Source organism: Sus scrofa, chromosome 8 (assembly GCF_054392235.1).
Source record: "Sus scrofa isolate SSC_HxYL_T2T_F1_AM1 chromosome 8, Sscrofa_HxYL_maternal_Yorkshire_Landrace_v2.0, whole genome shotgun sequence".
NCBI lineage: Eukaryota > Metazoa > Chordata > Mammalia > Artiodactyla > Suidae > Sus > Sus scrofa.
In genome coordinates this window covers 70,796,807-70,820,838 of record NC_139390.1, presented here as the reverse complement: position 1 = coordinate 70,820,838, position 24,032 = coordinate 70,796,807, and the positions used below count along the sequence as shown (strand labels likewise).

Sequence of the window (24,032 nt, the reverse complement as noted above, 5' to 3'; positions counted from 1 at the left end):
ATTTACATAGATTGTTCCTGTTCTTTGGCCTCATTTGTGGAAGGTGGAGAATTTGTTAGGTGATATTTGGAGATTCCTCCAGCCCTGTGAATTTTCAGTTTGCCGTTGCCACCCAGAAAGGCTGTATCTTGTGAAATTCTTCTCTCTGGGCACTTGGGTGAACAAATCTCTAAAGATCTGACATTTCTATGGTAAGTCTGCTGTGACATCTGAGACAATTCCAACAAATTCTATGAAGCAGATTTTCAGTAAGATGACTAAAGTATGAGAGAAATCATAATAATGATAGGACATGAAACCAATGCCATTTTATATATCAAATATCTCAAATCATAAGATAGCCGTTCTGTACATATCACATTTGTCACTTATTTTATTTGCAAGATTTATGATTGCGACTTTATCCTCAAGGAGACGGAGATTAAGACAGGAGATGGTTTGGAGTTACACAGCAAGAAAGCATGACATCAGAGTAACATTTTCTGTCTCTCTAACTTCGAAGCACATGCTTATTACATTATGCCCATGGTAAAACTCAGTGCTGAACCTTACTGTGTTGGGTCTCTTTTTGGTTTGTATGTATGTATGGCTTTTTCTGGTTTTTTTTTTTTTTTTTTTTTTTTGCTTGTTTTTGTTGTTGGTGTTTTGAAGGTAGAATTTGCATACTCTCAGAAAGTTTACTTTCTTATAATTAAAACATCTGTCTACAGTTTTCACTGAACAACTGGCAAGAAAAGTTGAACTTGCCTCCTTCTGAAGCATAGTTGGCTTATTGTTGGATTTCGATGTCAATTATTTTTAAAGAGATTCCAATTTCAAAATGAGTGTAAGACTGAAGATGATATGTGTATAACATGCTACAGGTTAGAACATCTTAATTATCCTCATTTAACCCTTCTCTTAATAACCACATTAACACTTGCCCATATACATTATTGGTAGAAGCAAACAGAAAAAAGAAGGAAGGAAAAAAAAAGGAAAGAAAAAAAAAGAATAGCAAACATGACATAGTACTTACCTGTCATTTCTGCTTCTAAACACTACATGTAAGAATTATTGTAATCATCATTACTGAGTTTTTATGTAAGGTGTGCATACCGTGAACATCTGTCAAGCTGGTCAAATTGTCTTTTTTTTTTTTTTTAAAGTTTCATTGAAATATAGTTGGATTTTACAATGTTGGGGTAATTTCTACTGTATGACAAAGTGATTGAGTTATACATGAACATACATCCATTCTTTTTCAAATTCTTTTTCTTTAACATTGCTTTTCTATCATTGGGGAATTCCCCACTCTTTTCTATAGAATTTAAAACTCAAATATACAGCATGTTGAGTGAAGATGTGAGCATAATTTAGATGAGGCTTCCTTCCTTGGGCTGATGGTGAGTATAGAGGGCTTGGTTCTTCTTGCAGATGTGGACCCTTTTCTGGTACATGGTAGCTGTAAGAGAAGGGTTGAATGTTTGGCATTTGGTGCTTGGTGATCTTAATAAAGTGGTGGCAGTTTCTTTACTACTCAGATTCTGGAATCTAGTTATATTTATGGAAAGGCCTGCTTCAGGATATTTCTCTAGGCTTGATTGATTCTGTGAGTCAGCAAAATCTCTTAATTTTTTTCTGCTTAAATTAGCCATAATGATTCTGTTTGCAACCATGCCACTAACCAATATTCCCTGTGTGTGTGTGTGTGTGTGTGTATAGTGTATATACACAAGTGCACGAACACATGACACACACAGAATTGTATGTACTGTATATACTGGTGAAACTACACTCAGTACATTTGAAGGAAAATACTTGCTGTTTACCTGTGTGATGAGAGGCAGTCTGCTGGGCCCCTTGGGTGGGCATTGTAACAACATGTCTTCATAGTCATATAGGAGAAAACAGTTGGCTATCTATTGTTCTCACTCCTCTCAGGATTATGAGTGACTGAGTATCAGGATCTCTTCATCACTTTCAAGAACCATGAGGAAGGAAGCGTTCTGCCTGACTCTCATAATGAAGAAAACAGCATCTGGGGACATCCCAGTTTGCTAAGTGAAAAACTGGGGGGCCAGAGGTCTACTCTGCTGCTCTATAAGATTTAAGAGGGGTATAAATGGAGAGAGGTCTCCTCAACTGAAGTTGAGGGCTGAACATAAGCTGGCTTCAGTGAAGAAGAAACTATCACTAGTTAAGAAACTTTCATGTGCTACCTACCAAAACAACTGCGGGCCAGTAGAATGCAGCAGGGATCCCAAAGGGAGTATAAACTATGATCACCTTTGAAGTTCAAAACAAATGTGATAAACTCATGGGATGGACTTGTCAGAAACTTATTTATAACAGGATATGAGGACACTGTGATAGCATTCTGGAATACAGTTCCCAGGAGTTAGTGTTCCTAAAATGAAACTACCTTGTTGTAGTCTGAGATTTTCTGCTTCAGCACATGATAACATATTATTTCCATAAATGTTCATAATAATTGAGGCTCCCACCGAAGTTTTACTGCTCCAGGTGCTCACCAAAGCCTGATATATCATTGGACATTTAAAATGTGCTACTTTGGTACAAATGATGTAGTTTAATAGCATTTGACCTCTAAATTTTGGGTAGTTTTTCATCCATTTATGTGCCATTTTGGTTTGCTTTTTTGTGAAGTTTGTTCATGCTTCTCCCTTGCCCCTGATTTTTCTATACTTCTTTTCCCATTTATTTGTAGAGGTTCTTTTTCTAATTATATGCTTAAATTACTTCAATTTGTGATTTGTAATTCCTTTTTTTACCATATCTTTTGATGAGCAGAAATTCGTTGGAACATTTTTTTTTTTTTGTCTTTTTAGGGCCACATCCGCAGCATATGGAGGTCCCCAGGCTAGGGGTTGAATCAGAGCTGTAGCCTCTGGCCCACACCACAGACACAGCAATGCAGGATCCAAGCTGCGTCTGTGACCTACACCACAGCTTATGGCAAGGCCAGGGATGGAACCTGTGTCCTCATGGATAGTAATGAGTCAGATTCATTTCTGCCAAGCCATGAAGGGAACTCCAGTTTTAGCAGAATTTGTCTAATTGTCTATGGTTTGTGGTTTCCATGTAACTCGTGGAAGAAAACCACCTGTATCTCAAGGTTATAAGCTATTCTTTATATTTTCTTGCACAATTTTAGCCTTTTATGCTTGTTTATATTCCATCTGGAATTTATTTTTCTATATAGTATGAGATGTGGATCCATTTTCCTTTATTTACCACAGGAATATTTGATTATGCTAAGCATTATTTACTAAGTAGTTGTCCTTTTTCCAGTTTCACAGTGCCATATTTGTCATATGCGATTTCCACATATGCATACTTCTGCTTTGTTTGTTATGTCTATTTTGTTTTTCATTAAAAAGTATGGGTTAGAAAGCTGAATCTGCTATGTTGGGCAAATTACTTGACTTTTTGCATCTCAAACTCATCATTTGTAAGATAACTATAGCAGCATTTGTCACAAGGTTATTATGAATCTTGTACAAAGAGTCATATGTGTAAAGTATTTTCATTATTAATATTCCCATGAATACCTCACTACCCTTACTAAAATATCTTCATAATAAGTCTAGGCATTTTGTGAAATCACTTTACATCATTTTTAGTCTTCATTACTGGTTTTGCTATTCCTAGCTTTTTGATTTTCCATACATACTTGAGAATAATGTCAGTGGATTCCTTGAATAAACACACTTTTAATCTGGAGAGCAAAGGATACATTTGTCACATTAGGAGAATTCACTACTTGGGTACTGAGCCTTCTATTCATCATCTTGATAATCTCCATTTATCTTTCAAAAAAGCTTTCTTTGCTTATAGAAAAGTCATCACATCTTTTGCTAGCTCTATTCTTAAGCAGCTCAAATTTTTGTTGCTATTATAAAAGACACTTTTACTTTTTTTAGAATGGGATATTACTCAGCCATAAAAAAGAACAAAATAATGCCATTTCAGCAACATGGATGGAATTGGAGACTCTCGTACTAAGTGAAGTAAATCAAAGACATACCATTAGATATCACTTATATTTTGAGTCTAATATATACAGCACAAATGAACCTATCTACAGAAAAGAAACAAACTCATGGACTTGGAGAACAGACTTGTGGTTGTCGAGGGGGAGGGGGAGGGAATAGAATGGACTGGGAGTTTGGGGTTAGTAGATGCCAACTATTGCATTTGGAGCGTATAAGCGATGAGATCCTGCTGTAGAAGACAGGGAACTATATCTAGTCACTTGTGAAGGAACATGATGGAGGATGTGAGAAAAAGAATGTGTATGTGTATACATATATGTATATGAATGACTGGGTCACTTTGCTGTACAGTAGAAATTGACAGAACACTGGAAAACAACTATATTGAAAAATTAAAATCTTTTAAAAAATTAAAATACACTTTTAAATGATATTTTAAAAACCATTTTTTTTGTCTTGAGTTTGCTCCTACCTGACCTATTATTTAGAGCTGTATTTTCTTTCCTTTCTGCTGCATCTAATGTGGTTTTCCTTTCTATGGGGCCATTGCTCCTTTTGTTTTTCCTGTTTTCCTCTAGCTCACATTCTCTATTATTCAGTTTTCTCACCACATCTTCTCTGAATCCTTATTTATCTCTTTTGAGCTCTCACTCTCTAGAATTGGTTCTTTTCTCAAGTTTACTGAAATCATCACAATGTCCTTATTTTTATGTCATTTTTAAAAATTAAAAAGTTAAAGTATAGTTGATTTACAATGTTGTGCCAGTTTTTGCTATATAGCAAAGTAACTCAATCATTCATATATATGCATTTTTTTTACATTATTTTCTATCATGGTCTATCCCAGGAGAATGGATATATTCCCTGCGCTATAAAGTAGGACCTTGATGTCTATCCATTCTAAATGTAATAGTTTGCATCTACTAACCCCAAACTCCCAGTCCCTCCCACGCCCACCCCTCTCCCCCTTGGCAACCACAAGTCTGTTCTCTATGTCTGTGAGTCTGTTTCTGTTTTATCACAATGTTTTTAAACACACTCTTTTCTACAAGTCCTCTTCATCTGTCTCTTGTTTTTCCTGTTCCTTTTATTCATTCTTTCTGTATTGTTTCTGTATGGTTCCTTGCCACTTGTTTTTAAATCAGTGTTCATCTTTAATTTCCTCTCAGGCCTGTGTGCAGGTGTTTGGGGGTGGGTGCATAATGGGTATCGATGGGTAAGGAAGAACTGGAATTTGACTACCAGCTAGCAGGAATGATCCCTGTGGCACAGGGTTGTACGTGGGGGCGCATTCTCATGGCATTTTCTTCCTCCCAGCCCCTGAGTTCAGCATTGCACGGCTGCTGATAATGCATTCTCTCTCCCTCCTGCCTCCTGAGTCAACACACTGCTTTCTGTAAATACAGCTTGTTTGTGGCTTTCTTCATTTCTTCATACAATCTGGTTTCAGGGGAAATTCTCACCCTCCGTTCAAGCACATTGTTTTTGTTCTAAAGAAGGAACTGCTTGGTTTTTATCCCTCAGAGGTTTTGCCTTCCTATTGAGAGCTGAAAGCTTTGTCTAGATCTGTAGCCTTATCTTTCATTTCTACCCTATGAACATTCACTCATTCATATGGCGAGCATTTCAGTGTGCAATATGTCAGGTACTTTGTTCATTTCTGGGCAACATTTGATTATATGAAAATTTATGGAATATGCCCTCAAAACACTTTCATTCTTGTGAAGAGTGTTGTGCTCACAAAAAAATGGCAATATAATAAATTAATTGCAATGAGGGAATTATGAGTAAAATGCTGCAATACAATGAGAATGCCTAAATCTACCTAACTGAAAAAAGACTTTGGTTAATTCATAAAACAGGGGATAGACCTGCTAGATGTAGTGTACTGTGCTCTGTAGAGAGTATCAGTGACTATAAGTAAGCATGATTCTTGTCCTGATTTTGGGCTGATAAAGTTTATAAGCTAGTTGATTAAAAACTGACTTTTAAGCTGATGGATTGAGAATGAATAGCTTTCCATAAAAATGAAAGAACATGTTTTAAGCAGTAGGGAGAATGTGTGAAAAAACAGAAACTTAGAGAGTTCATGAAACTTTGGGAAGGGTAATGGTGGACTATGAAAATCAACAGTACTTGTGACAGAAGACGGGGCCAGCCAGGTAAAATGGAGCCATACAAGAAAGTAGGTCCATCGTGTACTATAACAGCAGTTCCTGTTTTGTCCTGTAGATATGGCAGTGGGATCATTAAAAAAAAATGTAATAAGGAATGCCCTTATCAGATTGGTATGTAAGTAACAACACACAAATAAGCATAACTAAACATGAAGGATGAGTTGAAGAAGATCCAAATTTCAGTCTGGAACATGGACAACATATCCATATTGACAGAGTTCTGAAATTGAGTGGTTCCAATGAAGTTGAAATGAGAGAAGACTGGCAAAAAAAAAAAAAAAAAAAAAAAAAAAAAAATTAGCTAGTTAGCTTTGGGGGATAAAGGAAGTCCTTCTTAGGTTTCTGATTAAAACAAAAGGATAAATTTGGGTTCTATTTATCAAAGCAAGAGATGTCTTATGTTTCATTTGGTGATAAGTGTAATACTTACTATAATGTTTCAGGCAAACTTATTAAACCAAGTTTCGAAAAAGAGGCTGAAATACAAGGGAACTGGGAAATAATCAGGTGTGTATTCTTTCCATCTCAATCCCTTTCTTTAGTTAAATGAGCTGTCATTTATGTTCCCTTCTACAAATTTATGTTATTGTTCCCTTCATTATGTGGCTTCTTCAGTAAGGTTCATAGTTTTTTTGTTGGTGGTGGTCTATTCTATGACTTCACATTCTGCTCTATTTTTGGTTTAGCCCAAAATAAAATCTGGCTTCAATTTTACACTTTGGAGCCAAAGGGCTAACTCAGTGACCTGTTGCCGGAGGCCAGCTCTGGCAGCCAGGGAGTGTACACTTTTTTCCAATACGAGATGAATGGCATCGGCGAAAATGTACATACAGAGACAGCCTCTTTTCCCTTCTTTCAGGGTGCTGGACTGCTCAAACTTTATTGGCAACAGTGGTTGATTATATAGACAGTTTTTCACTATAGATTACATCACAGTGTTAAAAGTACATTGGTTAACTATTACATGGTATAGCAGCTATGCATCCTGTTTTAAGATCTCTATCTTAACTAAGCTTCGTGAGTACTTTGAAGAGGCCATAGACACAAGAATTTGGCATTCACAAACCTTGTTTGTAGACTGGTGCTTATCTTCAAAGTGTTATGGCAGGGAGACAATGTAAGTAAATATAAACCAACTTAACTAAACTAGCTATCACTTAAAAGCTTTTAAAATCAAGGACAAAACTCACAGCTAGGTTTTTTTGGATAATATATGTCTAACTTTTATGAACCTCATTAAGATCCTAACTCTAAAGTTTACGATATAACTAGGTAATAAACACTATGTTTTAACCAAGTTGGATTAAAATAGGGAAAAGTCCTTCAGGATGAAATTCTTATTATGTTATTGTTGTAATTTTGTTAAATGACAAATCACCACAGGAAAATAAGAATGGAAAATAAGAATAATAAGTAAATAATCAGGAAAGATTGAGGAAAACTGAATAACAAATAAAACAACAGGAAAGTCTAGGTCACCGGAGAAACAATCCATGTTCTCCAGCACAAACATGGAAATTGTTTTCCCAGGAAAGCCCCAATTCTTCCCCATCAACATCAAAATGAGAGCTGTGTAACCTGAGGCCTGCCCTTGGCTTGTACCTTACAGGCAGGCTTTCATCCTGACCAGAAGCCCACCTTAGGCATGTACTGTTCAGGTGAGCTCCCTTCCTTGGTTAGGAACCTGCCTTCAGGTTTTTCTGCTGTCAGGCAACGTCCTTTTTTCAAGTCTCTGCATCTCCTCGGTCCCCGCAGCCTGTGTCCTATTCCAAATTCCTGATTGATAGGGTTGCTGAGTTAGGTTGTACAGAACCCCACTTGGGCCCTAGTCCAGCTGAGGACCCCTATCTTGACCAGAAAGGTTCCTTCTCTTTTTAGGTTTGTGTAGCCAGAAACAAAACTGAAGCTGTGATGGAAGTAGCACAAGCTTTAATCAATGGCCAGAAAATAGGAAAGTGGGAACTTGGTTCACAAATCAACTGCTTGTCTCCATGGTGAGGGGGTTTTGCTTTTAAAGAGTAAAGACAATGGGAAGAGCAGTGAGACTAATACTGGGGAGGCATATACAGTAGTTTTCTGGGGCAAAAAGGCAAAGCTTTCCTAGAAAGAGGGCACCAAACCTTTTCTGTCCTTTTTTGGTCTATGACCTCTAGTCATGGCCTCTGTTAGTTATGTCATTTAGTACACTGATTTGTCAAATCAGCATAGAATGAAATTCAGGGCCTGTTGGGGATCAGATTCATCGACATCTTAGTTTCAACTGGTTATATCTAGTTTTTGTTTTTGTTTTTCTTTTTATAGCTTCCTTTCTTTGTACCCAGACCCTGTGACTTAAAGATATATTTTAGTTACTGTTCAAGGGAGGGGTTGGTGGCTTCTCAGCAAGACTCTGGTGGCAATTCTGGTAACATAGAATCAATGATCACTCTTGGTTGAGTCAGTGGTGATCCCTGAATTACATATTGCTCTTGCAGACTGTGGATGGAGCAGACCCTTTTTAAGAACGGTAGAAGGATATGGATGCAGAGGGCACCACTGGGATGTAGAGTATAGATGGGGATCATAGATGAGGTATATACTCTGCCTTCCCCCTGCAAAAACCATAAATGTATAACCATGCATATTTGGTGGAGGGAGATAATGAGCTTAATTTTAAGTATGATGACTTTGTAAAGCCTTTAACATAGAAGTTGAAAGGGCCTAGTGCAACTGGATATACTGTCTAAGGTAAGACTACTTCTAAAATTGTCTCTGAGATGAAGGTTGACATGCAGAAGGATTATTGAAGAGTGTCTTCTAGATCCACATCTATCTGGGGGTAGGGGGGTTTGAAGGAAGTAGAATGGTGCAGCTAGAGGAGTGGAACTGAGATGCATTTCCAAAGTAGACCTTAATCCATCCCAGGAAACAAAGCTCAGGCTCTGGGATGGCTCTTCAGAATTTTCATAAACTGCCGTATCAATAGAGGCAAATCTTTATATTCTTATAGCAGTTACTGGATATAGACCTTTTCCTCCTTGAAGAGAGAGCATTGACCTTGGGCAGGGCAGCTCTTTTCTTTGTTTTTATTAAGATATAATTGACAGACAGTATTATATAAGTTGGAGATCACAGATTTACACATATTGTGAAACAAATACCACAATAAATTTAGTTAACATACATCTCATATACATACAAAAAAGACTTTCCCTTGTGATGAGAACTTTTAAGATCTACTCTCAGCAACCTGACAATATACCATACAGAAGTGTTCACTGTAGTCATGTACATTATATCCCCAGTACCTGTGTATCTTACAAGTGGAATTTTTGCACCTTTTGCAAAACATAGTTGGAACTTGAAGGCACTATTCTAAGTGAAATATGTCACAAAGACAAATATTGCATGATCTCACTTGTTGTGTGGAGTCTTTATTGCAAAGAACACACTCTTCTCTAATGAATGCAATTTCTAGAAGGGAATTCAGCTCAGAGCTACAACACTCAAAGCAGCTGGATGATAAGTGCCTCAGCCCTCAAGGAGGGGTCTGAATGCACACCAGAATAGCCACTCTGGGTACATTGTTGGGGCTCAAAGACTTATATTTGATAGTCATGGTCATGTAAGTAGCAGATGAAACCACAGATTGAACTTATGATGGAGATTTTATAATTTGAACACATGCAAAGCAGAGGGCTCTAGGGAGCAAAGGGAGAGTAACAAATGAAGAATGAGAAGGACTAGAGAAACAGGCAAACCAGGAGACTGTGTGCAATTTCCAAATACCTGAGTATAAAGAGGAAACAATAACTGAAACACTTTGTCCTGGATCCTTCCCAAAGTTCCTGGTTCTAAAACTGGTATATTTTTTTCTCTTTATAAAATTGAAGTATAGTTGACTCACAATGTTTCAAGTGTACAGCAGAGTGATCTAGTTTATAAAATAGGTATTTTTTCAGATTCTTTTCCATTATAAGTTATTGCAAAATATTGAATATATCCTGTGCTATTATACTCTAGGTCCTTGTTGTTTATGTATTTTATATATAGTACTGTTTATTTGTTATGTATTTTGTAGATATTACTGTGTACTGATTATCTGTTAATCTCAAATTCCCAATTTACTCCCTGCTTTGGTAACTGTAAGTTTGTTTTCTATGTCTCTAAGTCTATTAGTTAGCCTCTAGAACTTTACTGGTATTTTTTGAATATCCTGTAACACCTCTATTTCCAGTTGTCAATATCCATCTTTTTTTCTCAGTACATTTTTAAATGTTATCTTTTTTATGGAGTTATGAACATTTTAATAAACTGTGATATGCCTCTTTAAGAAGAAATTTTTCTTCTCCTATAGAATTATTTGCTTTGTTTTGCTTTATAAGGAGATCTATTTGTCATTTTTCATCATAGGTTGAAGCTTTTTGAGGCCTAAGGCCAATTACCTTGACTTATTACCCTAATATTTGCTTCAGAGTTAAACAAACTTCTCCCAAATCTGTTAGGTATTTGATATGTAATGGTTGCAATGTGACTGAAAGAGAACATTAGAAAGGGACCTAAATCTGCAGGAAGTATGGAAGTTGGGCATCAAACTGTCTTGCTGTTGTCTTTAATGACTAACAGTACTATACTTGTTGTGTTGGTTTTGCATAAGCAAAGAGTGAGAAAATAAAACGTCAGTAAATCTAGCCATGGTTTATTGATTTACAAGTTTCCAACATAAGTAACTTGGTTTTTCATTTAATTGAGTGGCTGCTCTTGAATGAGCTAAATGGCTTATTTATTTTGGCATCAGTAGATGGAGCCCCCTTTGGAGATGAAATTACCAAGGTTGTTCAATCACAAAGTTTCTTAAATAGTTTACAAGTACCTGTGGACAGAAGGGGAATTTCAAGTTAAATTTTAGAGTCATTTAAAAATATGTTCCTTTTTACTATTTAAAGATAGATATGATTTGATATGTTATTCTAAAATAGAGGAGACCTTTAAAACATCAGACAAAAAGCTGTCAAAGGTACCACAGGAAACAATGATTCTTTTTTTTGTTTGAGTTTAATGACTTGGATACATACACCCCTATGTTCATTGTAGCACTATTCACAATAGCCAAGACATGGAAACAACCTAAATATCCATGGACAGATGAATGTATTGAGAAGACGTGATATATACATACCATGGAATACTACTCAACCATAAAAAAGAACAAAATAATGCCATTTGCATCAACAAAGATGGAACTAGAGACTCTCTTACTTTGTGAAGTAAGTCAGAAAGAGAAAAACAAATACCATATGGTATTACTTATATCTGGAATCTAATACATGGCACAAATGAACCTATCTACAGAAAAGAAACATACTCATGGACTTGGAGAACAGACTTGTGGTTGCCAAGGAGTAGGAGGGAGTGGGATGGACTGGGAGTTTGGGGTTAATAAATGCCAACTATTGCGTTTGGAGTGGATAAGCAATGAGATCCCGCTGTATAGCACAGGGAACTATATCTAGTCACTTGTGATGGAACATGATGGAGGATAAAGTGAGAAAAAGAATATATATATATATGTGACTGGATCACTTTGCTGTACAGTAGAAATTGACAGAACACTGTAAATCAAATATAATGGAAAAAATAGAAATCATATTAAAAACACAACTTTGAAAAACAGATTTTATTCTAGCTCTGGTTTTAGTCAAGCTCTTAGCTACTTAAGAAGTTTTATTCCTAGTTTAAATGACAAGCAAATCTTTGGGTCTCTAATTTTTCTAAGTTAGTAAATTTATCAACAATATTTAAAGAGCATGTTAATAATAATTAGATACTGAAACAAGTATACTTTAAAAAAAGTCTACCTTTTATTACTTCCATATCAGCAACATAGGAAATAGTCACAATTTAAAATTTCTTTTCAGATATTGTCTTAATTTGTTATAGAAGAAAGAATATTTTGAATTCTAGTTCTCTTTTACTCACTTAGTCACTATGTCAAATTTCATAAACTTTATTGTCCTGATTTTCTCGCTATAAATAGGAAGAGTAATAATAGGTAAAAACACTGTAGTATTCTAATGAAAACACATTATGTACTGGATACTTTAAATATTTATAAATTGAGGAGTTCCCATTGTGGCTCAGTAGAAATGAATCTGACTAGTATACATGAGGACACAGGTTCAATCCCTGGCCTCTCTCAGTGGATTAAGGTCCAGCATTGCCCTGAGCTGTGGTGAAGGCCACAGAAGTGGCTCGGTTCCTGCATTGCTGTGGCTGTGGTGTAGGCCGGCAGCTGCAGTTCTCATTCAGCCTCTAGCCTGGGAACCTCCATAAGCTATGGGTGTGGCCCTAAAAATACAAAAATATGTATACATATATATAAACATTTATAAAAGAAAACAATTACTGTTAGATACTAAGGTACTAAGTTAGGAATTCTTTCTTTTTTTTTTTTTTAGGGCCATACCTGCAACATATGGAGGATCCCAGGTTGGGGGTCTAATTGGAGCTCCAGCTGCCATCAATGCCACAGTCAGCCACACCAGATCTAAGCCATGTCTGTGACTTACACCACAGTTGATAGCAACGCCAGATCTTTAACCCACTGAGAGAGGCCAGGGATCGAACCCACAACCTCATGGTTCCTAGTTGGATTTTTTTTTTCTGCTGCACCATGACAGAAACTCCCCAAGAAGTCTTTCTATTCTTTTAGAAATTTATTTGAAGGGAATTTTCTTAATGTTGGGCCTAAATTGTTACATAAAATTAAGGTAAGAAAAAAAAAAAAAAACCTTGAGACAATGTTGCCTAAGAAAAATCATGAAAGGAGATAATGTATTTCAGAAGTATTTTTGCTTAAAGGCCATAAGTGAGAGACTGTGACAGATATGAAAGATGAATTCAACAAAGGGAAGCTTGAAATTATATGGGAGAGATTTGAAAGGGCTCAGATCAGGGCAGTGCTTTACATGGTCAAGAATCATTTGGAAACAAAATGATAATGCCAAGGAAACTGAATTTTTATCAGATTTTGATTCAGGTTTGGGGACAAAGAATCTGTATTTTAAGCTAACATCTCAGGTAGTTCTCATTGAGGTAGTACATCTTTTCTATACTATCAATAGACGTTACTGTGGACTTTTCCATGAAGTGTTCAATTCTACTTGTCATTTTCTTTTTATTTTCACGAAATAGTAGAGTAAAAATGTGATTAAATATTAATAGATAATCAACTTAGGTTAATGATTTCTGTGGTTAAAATCATGCCATAAAAATACAATTAGAAGAAACAAAGAAATATTTGAGAGTATTTTATTTTTTGTTGTGGTTGTTCTGTTATTTTATGAATAAAGAACAATGTAGTTTGGACTTTCATAATAGGATGAAATGTAAAAACCACAAGCTACTAGAGAATGAATAATGGAAAATAGGATATGGAATCTGCAGGATACACAGAAGGTCTCTATACAGTTCTGAATACCTGAGAAAGTCTCCATGACTTTTCTGGTGTTCATATGAATCACTAGAGGGCAACATATACTATACCTTTCAAGATCACATACCACAGAATTGTTTGCAGTTACAGGGAGTGAAGGCAGAGCCCAAACTGGCAGAAGTCAAAGATAAAACTGCAACTAAATTTACTGCTAAAATTATCAGGTAATTTAGCTAACTGCATGATGCCATCAGCAGCAGTTACTAAACAGGAAAACCCACTGAAGGAATTATTAATACTTTTTCTCAGTTTTTGAAAAAAATCAAATAGACATGGTCATTGTTCTCTAAAAGAAATGAACACAATCGTGCAGAATATGTAACAGTCCTGAAAAATGAACTCCTTTCCTATCTATCAACCATCCGTCAATTATAGAAGGACAGCACAATCACCTTATTCTGTATGGAGCATCAACCTTTAAAGAGCATGGCTGGTTTTATTCTTTATGTTGTAATACACAAGCTCATATAATCATTGCTTTGGATTAAAAACCATGAAAGAAGCTGCCAATGGTGAAAAAGCCAGCAGTTGACTCTCTTTTCAACCAGAATTGAGGAACAAGAAAATAGTATCCTAGGAATCATAGTTCTAGATTTCATACTTGAAACTTAAATATTTTTTATATCTAGAAAACAATGTTTTTGAATGATAAAATACATAAATCCATTTTCTAGGCAAGTTGCCTACAAAAAAGAATGAATGAAAAATGAATTGAATGAATTTGACTTCCAAAAGTTTAAAACAAATTAGATGGGGAAAAAATGCAGGTTATGGTGATAGGGAAACTGAACATAGTTCGAAAAACAGAACTGCGTGTTTTAAGCATCATATTCTTAAAGAAGCAATGTTTATTTTTTTTTGTGAAATGATAGATGATAATATAATTCTGTTTCAACTACAGCAGACCAATAGTCACCAGTTAATTTTTAAGCACTCTATAGTTGTGGGGAAGATGCTTTATTTTATCTCATTTTATTCTCTCAGTGAATTTATGGAATTGGAACTATGACCATTTACACATGGATAAAGCAACACTTAGAGATTAATTTACTGGTGGAACTGAAACAAAAATCCAGGCACTCATTTCAGACCCTATGGTCTTAACTGTTGTGGTTTTCTACCTTCCTTGGCTAGATGATGTCTCAGTAGGAGAGTCATAAGGTCTTAGGCATCTCCGCCAGAAAGAGGGCATGTATATCCATTTCACATTCATTCAAAGCTGCTGAGTCCCCTCTTTTCTAGCCTAAAAACCGACGTGAAAATATTATCCAGGTTTACATTGCTTGAAAAATGTATGAAAGAGTTGAGACATTGATACGTAAAATTATTTGCCTATGCAGAAACAGTAAACCTGTGTTCAATGTCAGTCTAAGAAGCAATCACAGTAAATGTGTGTTCAATGTCAATTTGAAGACTTTAGGTTAAAGTAAATCTATTTCATGTTTTTAGAGAAAGAGCGGAGGCCTTTAAGAAAAATTATGCGTATATCTACTCATTCAGTGTTTTTAACCACATTTTTTAAGACATTTCTGGATGTTAGAGGAAGAATGAGGCATTATTCCAGCCTTAAAGAAACTGAGTATCCTAATTCTAGGTTACTTGGACTTGGTATCGTAGAATTTCACTTCTACTGAAAGTTAAATCAGTGGAACTATATTGAAAAGGAAAATGTCACAAACACCAAAAATTTCTGAGGTGCTGGTGGACCTTCAGAACTGTGTCTACTTTCTTGCTTCATTCCTTAATATTGACTTTCTAGAAATTCAGAAGTTAACTCAAATCTTCAAGATACCATACAACAAATAAGTCTAATCTACTCTAATTTACTCTTTTTAAAAAGTGACCTTAAAAGTAAAAACCACCTACAGATTTATAAATTATGAAGTTAAAAGATGTTAGTTATACCTTTCAAAGAGGTTTGGAAATCATTAATCTCCTACATCAATCCTGAGAGGCTGGGCAGTTGCTAGTGTAGGTTATGATCCCACAATTTTAATAGCTTAAAACCTAAAGTTAGTGAGCTGTGGTGTAGGTAACAGATGTGGCTCAGATCTGGCATGGCTGTGGTTGTGGTATAGGCCAGCAGCTATAGCGCCAATATGACCCCTAGCTTGAGAACTTCCAGATGCTGCATGTTCGGCCCTAAAAAGACCAAAAAAAAAAAAGAAAAAAAAAAAAAAAAACTAAAAATTTTATCTCTGGCTCAAGCTATCATTCCTTGGTTGGACAACTGAGAGTTTGGCTCCCAGGCAGCCATCATCCTAATTCTTGAGCCATCCTGCCCAAGGACCCACTATCTTGAGCATTGACTGAAGATGGCAAAGGGAAAAGAGAACTCTTAAGTATCTTACCTTGGCATTATACATTTCGAGTTGGAAGAAGTTTATAATTCATTGCCTAGAATGACTCACATACCTCTGCTCCACCACATGGAGGCTTACATTTTTTTAAAAAAGCAATCCACTAAAGTTCCCAAATGGAGGAAAAGCAGAAGTTGGGTGAATAGTGATAATGGCTATCACAATTCTCTAACAAAAAAATCCTTTGTTTTACCCAAGTAGGATAGTTAAATTTTACATGATTTATAAAATTAGAGTTAAAATGAAACTTTTGAACATATGAAAAGAATATATATATATATATTGTACAAGTAAAATTTAGCCATTAACATCCTAGAGGCTTTGTGTTTGATTGGACTCAGAAGAAAAAGGATAATAAAAATTCTGCCTGTCTACACTAACTTTGAAAACAGTTTCTTTCTTCTCCCAGTTTTACAGATTGACATGACTCTGTTTTTGTTTTTAAATTAAGAGCAAATTAATGAGTTCCCGTCATGGCTCAGTGGTTAATGAATCCGGCTAGGAACCATGAGGTTGCAGGTTCGATCCCTGGCCTCGCTCAGTGAGTTAAGGATCTGGCGTTGCCGTGAGCTGTGGTGTAGGTCGCAGACGTGGCTCAGATCCCACGTTGCTGTGGCTCTGGTGTAGGCCTGCAGCTACAGCTGTGATTGGACCCCTAGCCTGGGAATCTCCATATCCTGCGGGTTCAGCCCTAGAAAAGGCAAAAAGACCAAAAAAAAAAAAAAAAAAGGCAAATTAAGTTTGCATGTTCAACCACTTAACCAGCTTCCAGGCAGATCTATAATACCTTCTGTGATGGTGTAATATCTTGCTGGTCAAGATATCTTGGCGGTCTCTGAGTTGCTCTATTTAGAGGTCTTAAAACAAGCATATGTATACAATTAAATTTGAAACAACTATATACTTTTATAAATTATCTCTTTTATGTACATTTTAGTCACTTAAACTGATTTCAGAATCTTATTAACTATAGAAATTCTACTCAACAGTAAAAGCCTGTTTGACACTGTTCAGCTAGACAAATGCAGTTATTTTTATTGTAATTATGTGACAAAAAAACCTGGATTTTTTTCCTTTACTGCCTTTTTTTAAAAAATCATTTGAAAATAAACTGGGTTTATACACAATTTTAAAATAAAAACTAATTTTAAGGAGATGGGCAGTAAATGACACAATCACAATATAAACCCTTAAGTGTCCCAGATCTCTGTGAAACAGGTAAATGGAAATTATCATCATGCTCACTCTGAGAAAATGTACTGAGCCTGGTTTTCAAATGTTTTAAATGTGTAATGTGGGTTTGAATCGCATTCTTGTGTTTAAAATCTTGACTCTTTTCTTTCACTGATTTTTTTTTTCTTTTCTTTTAACGATTGAGCATATGTTTGCATTTGACTGTAACAGTGGGCGTTTGAGAGAAATGGTACATGGATGACAGTAAGTAATAATAAAACAATAAGAATGGGTTAAATATTTTAAAAGTTAGCTTTTTTCACAAGATAATATTAATAATGAAAGGAAATCTATGGAAAGGTAAAGGGAATAAGGAGAAATGAATTAAATACAAGAAAATATGTCTTTAGAAGAGAAGATAATTAGGAAAATATAAATTCAAGAAACAGATTGCAAAGATGATACACTGATTAGTTTTCCTTTATCACTTAAAACTTTTAAACATAAGTAATGTCAACTTCTGCTACGCAGAATCCAGCAGTTTTTCACTTTCTCAAAATGGTATATAGTCCTTGAAATATTTCTTATACCACTAGGGTGCCATTCAGTAAATTGCTTTTTCATAAGCATTAAATTGCACACAACTGTCTCAAGAAAAAAAGCTATCTACTCCCTAGGATTATAAATGTTATTCATTATTTCTAAAAACACACCTTTGAGGATGGAAAAATGGAAATGGGAAGTATTTCTTTCATTTTAGAGATTGAACATTTGAGCTATTGAATGTAACATCAACATTATCAATATTCCAAATTCCAGAACTCTGAATGTGAAAGCTCATCTTTGAAGTACTAAATAAAGAATTTACAACTCAGCAGATATCTGCATGTCCCATTTGCAAAGCATGTGCTAGGGGCTATGAAAAATCTGACCTCATAAACTTTATTCAACTGGCATGGCAAAGATTCCTTGCCATGACAGTAATGGACAAATGAGAGAAATGGTAAATGGATAAAATGAAGTAGTAGCATGTTGATGGATGAATGAAACGTAAATGTTCATGTTTTCGATCAAGATAAGATTAATCCGGAAGTAAAACATATGACAGATGAAGGGTGTAAAAAAAAAAATTGACTTTGGACAAAAGTGTGCAATTTTACCTTTGAATAATTGTAGGGTTTTTATATTTCTGCATGACTCAGTTGTTTGTATTCAGCAACCCATTTGCTGTTCTCTACTGGGCAATTTATAGTACAGGCAGGTGAGCCTTTGAGGTGTTTCAGTGTGTGGTGCACCTTCTTCATCATATTGGGGATTTGTGATGATGCTGGGAATTTGTGATGATACTGAGAGCCATACTGAAGCCCTTGGTCCTGAATGGGCCACCTTACTCTGTTGGCCCGAATGCCCTGGTTCCTGCTCACACAGCTTCATTCCATGTCAAGATTAGTATTGGCACCATTCCCCTAAATTGTTCTGACTCTTTATGTCCACACACATACTCAATAGTCACCAGACCTTTATTCTCTTCCTTCTCAGAGTCTGATTCTTCTCAGCAATCAGGGCCCTTGGCCCCTCTCGTCTGTTGGCGGTGTCTGAAACTTCAAGACCCAGGATCCACATCGCAATCTCCTTTGAACCAGGTGATTGCTAAGCCCCTACATAAGTACTTAAACATAACATCACCTGCATAGACCTATATGTTTATCTCCCCACTGATGGCAACTAAGACTTAAACAAGCACTAAACCCACAGCACTCATGTGTTTCCCCAGCACTCTATATGGGTGTTTGACAGATGACTAAAGGGGGCATATGGGGCTTCCAGCTTGAAAGTATCTCCCAGCCTTCTGGCTTTATTTTCTTTTCAAAAATGTTACAATTCAGTCTCTGCAGGGCACCTCACTAGAATTATATGAACGTCCCAGAAGTCCAGTCATGCCTTTGCTGTTTCCAGTGCAGTGACTTCACTCATCTTGTAGAGAAAAAAAAATAGTACTGACTTTATTGTAGAGAAAAAAAATAGTGCTGACTTTACTCTAGGGAGGAAAAAAAACCCTATTTGCAGAAAAGTCTGTGTTCCAGATTTTTGATAGAATATAGACTCCCCACTTACATTACTTAAATTTTACTAGTAAGTATTTCAAATGGGGGGATTTCAACTGGTTAAGTTAGGAAAATAAAAGACAAATTCAGGCAGAAAACTTGATTTTGTTGTAAAATAAATTTGAACTCTGACTTCCTAATACTTTTTCCCTTGAGACCTGAAAATGAGCAGTGAGGGTCATATTAGCTCCAACACTGTTTCCCTTACCAGCATGATCTATTTCAGTTATACCATCACCAGTTAAAAGATGACCTTGTGCTGTTGAAATATCATCAGTAACTGATGTCAGAGACGCTAAAGTTTTCTGCACTGTCTTTCACTCTCTGTGATTTGACTTGGTTCTCTGCAGTTCTTTGCCAATCCTGGCCATTTTGCCAATCCTGGCCATTTCTTTTTTTCTGCAATCCATTTAATGCAAGGTGCCAGTCCCCATTTTCATCTTACTCTGCACAAGCTACTGAATGGCTCTTGAACTTGGACTATATGAAAAGGGCTAAGACAAGTATTAATCCCAATTAAATACATTAAGGTGATCAATTTTTTTGGCAAATAATGTAGAACTAGATCCTCAGCTGCCACCTCTGGAAAGGGGCTCTGAGGTGATCTTAAGCCAATGATTGTTAACAGATGCCTGTTTAGTACTGTTCCTGAAATCACAATTTCATTGACATTGACCAGATTAAGACAAGGTGAAGTTTTAATTTGCTCATTAAAAGCTGCTTCCTTTCATTAAAAATAACTGATGAAGCCCTGTCTCAATATTATCTCCCTTGGAGGAAGGCACGATTGCATAGAGTAAATGGTGACTAATTTCATGCACCAAGAAGACATTGGGCCATGGGCTAGCCCAGATAACTGGTTATACTTTATTTCTGGGTGTTTCTAGAAAAGATTAGCATTTGAACTGGTGGACTGAATAAAACAGCTGTCTCTCCCCATTGTGGGTGGGCATTATCCAGTCTGTTGAGAGCCTGCACAGAACAAAAAGGCAGAGAAGAATTCCAGCTCTGCCTATCTGTGAGCTGGAACATCAGTCTTGCCTGCTACACTTCTAGTTCTTGGACCTTCAGACTCAGATTGGAATCTATACCATAAGCTCTTAATTCTTAGTTCTTCAAACTATACCATCAACACTCCTGGGTCTCCAGTTTGCAGAGAGCAGATCACAGAAAGTCTTAGGGCTTAGAAATTGATTGATTTAAAAAGTATTGTCTTTTATAATAAGCCAATACTTTACAATCAATCTCTCTTCATGTACATATTAAATATCTATATGATTGTATTTAAGTGTACATATAAGTAAAATCTTGGTCCCCAATAGTGAATATAGAAATTAGCCTTTGGAGTCACATTTGAGCTCAGTTTCTAATATTGATTTTTATGAGAGATACTGGTAATATGACTTTAAATCTTTACTTTCTTATTCTTAATATATTTTATGTTTACCTATCTAAATGCGTTTTCTACTCATCACTTTCACTGTCTCAGGAGGCTGGTCTAAATAGGCTACATCAAGTGCGCTTTTTAACCCTCAAGCTTCTGATTAGGGTCAACTAATAGAGGAAGTGGTAGGAGCTAGAGGGCAGAGAGAGACAAGGCTTAGTTATCCCCCACTTCTCTTCCTTGTTGATGTTTTCCCCTACCCAAGGACCAAGCTGCTGTTCCAAGGTGGCCTATTCCTCCACTACCTCAGTTAGAACACTCCAGGTGCTTAGGCATCTCTTCCTCCCCACCATTGCCTGGAGCTGGGGGTGGTGAGGTTTCTGTAGTCTCTACTTCCACTATGTCTCACCATCATTTTGATTGTTCTTCAATCTGCCAACACATTTACAAACTATCCCTTTTATTAAACTCTTTTCAATTTACCTTTATGCTGTCTGTTTTCTGCCAGGGGTACACTCTGTCCTACAATTGTTTTCACATCTCCAAAAGTGGGTTGGTTAATTATCTTAGAATTATTATGAAAATTGAATAATGCACATAGAGTACTTAGGACAGTACCTGCTTTATAGTAACTGAAATAGGTGGGAAGCATATTATTAATGTTATCATTCATTCATAATAGGTTTCATAACACTTTGTTTTTGATTGTTTAAAACATCTCAACATGTAAGCCCATGGTCACTATTTGTGCCGGTCTGAGCCCTCCAAGAAGCAGAACAAAGATGGAATTAGATGTGCAAAAGATGTGTGTGCTGCAGGTATGGGAGACCCTTGGAAAAAATAAATGCATAAGGAGAGCCTTTGCACCAAATTTCAGGCCTGATGTTTTTGAAAAAAAATGATGTGGAAAGGGAGTTGAATAGAAAGTCTTAGACATTGGCACTTTTCCAAAGAAAGTTTTGGAAAAGCCACTGAGGACTCTGAGTCAAGGCTGCACATTAGAGGATTTCCTTATATTGCAGGAATGGGCCTGCACTAAGATAGACCCTCAACCATGTTTAATTATTGACTAGGAGGAACCATGGGGAAGTGAGGCATCAGGGGAAAGATGGGGGTGGATGGAGCTGAAACTTCTTTCTGCCACAGGAGATTTGGGTAGTGTATTTCCATAAGCTCCAAATTATACTTTGTGCATAATTTTAAAAATTAGGTTGGTTAAAACTAAGCAATGATGCTTTAAATAGCTTACGTTTAGCATCTGTCTCTGCATTTTTTCATTTACCAACTTTTGGGCTATTTGTACATCTTCATCTTTTAAGAAATGTCTATTCAAGTCCTGTGCTCAGGTAACTTTTTAAAAAATTGAGTTGTAGGAGCTCTTTATATATTTTGAATGTTAACTCCTTATCAGATACATAGTTTACAAATGTGTTATCTCATTCCATAAGTTGCCTTTTCATTATGTTGATTGTTCCTCTTGCTCTTCATGAAGTTCGATGCAGTCTTTTTATTTTTTTGCCTGTGCTTTTAGTGTCATATTTTAAAAAATCATTCCCAAAACCAAAGTTGAAACTTTTCCTCTTATCTTTTATTCTGGTAAGTTTATTGTTTCACATCTTAAATTTGTCTTTAATCCATTTTGATTTAAATTTTGTATATGATGTGAGATAAGAATATACTTTCATTTTCCTCTATATGGATATCCAGTTTTCCCAATACTGCTTGAAGAAACAGCCTTTTCCCAATGGTGTGTCTTGGCACCCCAAGATGAATAAACATAAATTTATTTCTGGCCTCTGTATTCTGTTTCCTTATTATGTCTTTTTGATGCTAGTATTACACAATTTTGATGACTAGTTTTTGTAATAAGTCTGAAAATCAAGAAGTGTGATACCTCCAGCTTTGTTCTTGATCAAGATTACTTTGTCTTTTTATGGTCTTATGTTCCTTATGAATTTTAGAACTTTTTTTGTTCTTGCAAAAAGTGCAGTGGGAATTTTGATATGGATAGCATTGAATGTTTAGATCTCTCTCTGCCATGGATTTTTCAGTGATATTCTTCTAAAACGTCATAGAATGTTTGTTTATATTGTCTTCATCAATGTTTCACAGTTCTGTGTGTACAAATATCTTTTCGTTAAATTTATTTCTAAGTATTTTATTCTTACTATTGTAAATGGGATTGTTAATTTCCCCTATGGATAGTCTGTTAGTGTATAGAATGTAACTAATTTGTATATGCTGATTTTCATATCTTGCAAATTAACTGAAATTTTTTTAGCAGGATTTTTGTTGTTGTTGAATGATCATGTCATCTGCAAACGGATCATTTTTCTTTCTTTCCTCTTTGGATGATTTTCATTTCTTCTCTAATTACTATATCTAGGGCTTTATTACTAAGTCTAAGGGAAGTGGTTAGAGTTGGCATCCTTGCCTTGTACCAGTTTTTCCCCATTGTTATGATATGAACTATAAGCTTTTCTTATATTGCCTTTATTGTGTTGAGAAACAGTCCTTCTATCCTAACATGTTGAATTTTTTTTTTAATGAAAGGATACTGAATATTGTAAATACTATAAATCTCATTTGGTCATGGCATACAAATCTTTTTGACATGGCTGAATTGGGTTTGCTAGTATTTTATGGAAGATTTTTGCACCTACGTTTCTTGGAGTTAGTGGACTTTAGTTGTCTTTTGTGGTGGCATCATCTGGCTTTGGTATCAAGGTGTTACTGGCTTCATAAAATGTGTTTGGAAGTGTTCCCTATCTTCTGGTTTTCTGAAAAGTTTGAGGAGGATTGGTATTAATTCTTTGAATGTTAGGCAGAATTCATTCACAATGCCATCTGGTTCCGGGCATTTTTGCTGAGAGGTTTTTGATTTCCTTTCTTACTAGTACTCAGTCTTCTTACTGGTCTTTTCAGGCTTCCTGTTTCTTTTAATTCAGTCTTGGTAGGTTGTATGTTTCTAGAAATGTATCCATTTATTCTAAGTTATCCATATGTATTTTGACATAAAATTCTTCATAAAAGTCTTTATTTATTCTCTGATCTTTATTTCTTTGATTAACATTGGCCTTAGTTTGCTTCTTCTCAATTCCTTGAGGTATAAAGTTACATTGTTTCTTTGAAGTCAGCTTATAAATGAAAACGTTTGTTATTATTAGTGTCCCTCTTGGCACTGATTTTGCTGTGTACCTTAAGTTTTGTTTTATTGTGTCTTTGTTTCTGTTTGACTCTATTTCCTAAATTCCTTTTTTAATTACCACTTTGAATGGTTGTTCAAAAATGTTTTGTTTAGTTTCCCCATATTTGTGATTTTTCCTGTTTTCTTACTGTTACTGATTTCTAGTTTTATTCT

At 35.8% G+C, this 24,032-nt stretch overlaps 1 long non-coding RNA gene across 1 annotated transcript in view; it reads left to right on the top strand.

Annotated features, from left to right (window-relative positions):
• LOC146400830 (uncharacterized) overlaps positions 1–22,470 on the top strand; it is a 35,001-nt gene extending 12,531 nt beyond the window's left edge. The window contains exon 2 of the long non-coding RNA XR_014813772.1: positions 18,722–22,470. This is a non-coding gene — a long non-coding RNA (uncharacterized LOC146400830). The remainder of the gene's footprint in view (positions 1–18,721) is intronic.
• Positions 22,471–24,032: the final 1,562 nt, after the last annotated feature.